General features: G+C 39.9%; 1 non-coding gene across 1 annotated transcript; it reads left to right on the top strand.

Annotated features, from left to right (window-relative positions):
* Window positions 1–1,443: 1,443 nt before the first annotated feature.
* On the top strand, window positions 1,444–1,550 carry LOC127110031 (small nucleolar RNA R71). Its single transcript, XR_007797270.1, has one exon. It is a non-coding gene; the product is annotated as a small nucleolar RNA R71 (small nucleolar RNA).
* Window positions 1,551–2,656: the final 1,106 nt, after the last annotated feature.

Raw genomic sequence — 2,656 nt, 5'->3', positions numbered from 1 at the left:
CTATCCTAACAGGAACATCTTCTAAAATGCCTATCGGATATTTGACAGATCTATCGGCTAACTGAAGTGACATCTTAGTGGGCTGTAATTCTCCTAAGTTTAACCTCTCACAAACTGCTAAAGGCATTAAGCTCACACTAGCTTCTAAGTCTAGAAAAGCTTTTTCGATGACATGATTACCCAAAAGGCAAGGAATGGAGAAATTTCCAGGATCTTTATCTTTCTTTGCTAATTTGTCCTCGGAAATAGCATTACATTCCAAAGGCTTCGGATCGTCAAGTCTACGTTTGTTGGTAAGGATGTCTTTGAGAAACTTTGCATAAGAAGGTATTTGGGTGATGGCTTCTATGAAAGGGATTTCTACATAAGGTTTTTCTATAACTTTAATAAATTTTTGATATTTTTTTATTGATCTGGGTTTGTTTGAGTCTTTGCGGATATGGTATAGGTGGTTTATATGGTGGGGGTGGTACGTAAGTTTTATCTTTAGGTTCTTCTCCTTTCTCTCGACCTCCCTGGTTTTCAGGTTCCTCTGGTTCCTTTACTTCGTCTGTGGGTTTGGTATATTCCTTAGAAGTTTTGGGTTCACTCAATCTTGGGTTTGGTGGCTCATCATAAGCGTTCCCACTTCGTAGGGTAATGGCATTGGCTTGTCCTCTCGGATTTTGTTGAGGTTGTCCAGGGAATTGTCCTCCAGGTGTAGTCTGAGGGGCTTGGTTTAAAGCTACCTGAGAGATCTGGGTTTCAAGCATCTTGGTATGAGTAACTATTTGATCAACCTTGGTTCCTAACTGAGCAATCAATTCGTTAACATGAATGTTTTGGTTCATGAACTCCTTGTTTTGTTGGGTTTGAGCGGTGATAAAATTTTCCATAGTTTTCTCAAGGCTTGGCTTTGGTGGTACAGGTTGCATAGGTTGATTCGATCTTGGGGCTTGTTAACTAGGTCTCGGAGGTGCATTATTTTGGATAGGGTTATTGTTTTTATAGGAGAAGTTCGGGTGATTCCTCCATCCAGGGCTATAGGTATTCAAGTATGGGTTCCCTTGGGTATAGTTCACTTGCTCAGAGTGGGTTTCGTTTAATAGACTGCATTCTGCGGATTGGTGTCCTTTGGTTCCACATATCTCACAATCCGACGAAACTGCGGCTACAGTATTCGGGTTTATGTACATATGCTCGACTTTGAGGGCTAATGCGTCCATTTTAGCTTGCATCATGTCTATAGAGCTTAGTTCATGCACTCCTCCTTGGGCTTCCTTCTTCTCCACTGTCGCTCGTTCGACTCCCCATGATTGATGGTTTTGAGCCATATCTTCGATGAGGGCACTAGCTTCAGGGTAAGGTTTGTTCATCAGAGCACCGCCTGCGGCAGCGTCGATGGTCATCTTCGTGTTATAATGAAGTCCATTATAGAAGGTTTGAATGATTAACCAATTTTCTAAACCATGATGTGGGCATGCTCGTAACAACTCTTTATATCTCTCCCAAGCTTCGAACAACGATTCTCCTTGGTTTTGGGTAAATCTAGTTATATGGTTTCGAAGAACGGTGGTCTTACTCGGGGGAAAATATCTAGTAAGGAATACTCTTCTAAGGTTATCCCAAGTCGTAATTGAATTGGGTGGAAGGGAATCTAACCATGATAGGGCTTTATCTCTGAGGGAAAAAGGAAATAATCTTAAACGTATTGCCTCAGGAGAAGCTCCATTGGTTTTAAAAGTGTCTACTAATTGAAGAAATATTTTTAAATGTTGGTTAGGGTTCTCAGTAGCGAGACCTGCGAATTGTCTCTGTTGCACTAGTTGCAACAGGGATGGTTTAAGTTCAAAATTATTAGCTGGGATGGTTGGGTTTACTATACTAGAACTAGGTTCTTCATTAGATGGTTGAGCGAAATCTTTAAGAGGTCTTTGGTTTTGAGCTTCGGCCATAGCTCTCTTAATTCTATGAAAGAATAAACGTGCGCGAGCGTAACGTTCAGGTTCCGCCAGAGGGTATACTAAACTTAAACTTCCGGTGCTGCGAGTTCTTCGCATTGACCGGCGGGAAATAACCTAAGTCTAAACGATATAACAACAGGAAAATGAAATTTGACAAAATTGGTCCCCGGCAACGGCGCCAAAAACTTGATGCGTGCTTTTTCGCAAGTATACGAACACGTCAGAGTAATATAAAAGATTGTCGAATCCACAGAGACCAAGTGTCAATCTATCTTTATCTATTGTTATGGTGTTTATCAAAGGCAATCAAAATAGGTGTTTTTTGGAGTGTGCAATGAAAAGTAAAGTGTTGAATAAAGAGTAATTAATAAAGACGGGGTCGAATGTAATTCACGTAATCAATTAATAATCCAAGTACTTGCTAATAGAACTACTTATGGGCAATGTTTCCTACTTTGAAAAGAACTAATTTAACAGGAATTGTCGCTTTCGCGTATGCAGAACCGAGTTGTACTCCCTAATCAAACCCTCTTATTGTCACTTATAAAAAGGCGTGCATTGCGTTAGAGTAGTAAACCTATTTTTAAGAAATATAGTATCTTGACTAAGTTGAAAAGTATTATAACCTGGATTTCTTAACCAAAAGAGGTTCTTACGAACCAGACTCTAAACTTATAAACGCGTCCGAAAATAGTTTTAAAATCTCTTTTCTT

The sequence above is a fragment of the Lathyrus oleraceus genome, chromosome 7 (assembly GCF_024323335.1).
Source record: "Lathyrus oleraceus cultivar Zhongwan6 chromosome 7, CAAS_Psat_ZW6_1.0, whole genome shotgun sequence".
Lineage (NCBI taxonomy): Eukaryota > Viridiplantae > Streptophyta > Magnoliopsida > Fabales > Fabaceae > Lathyrus > Lathyrus oleraceus.
The sequence above is the reverse complement of the archived record's forward strand: the minus strand, read 5'-3'. Positions and strand labels throughout refer to the sequence as shown.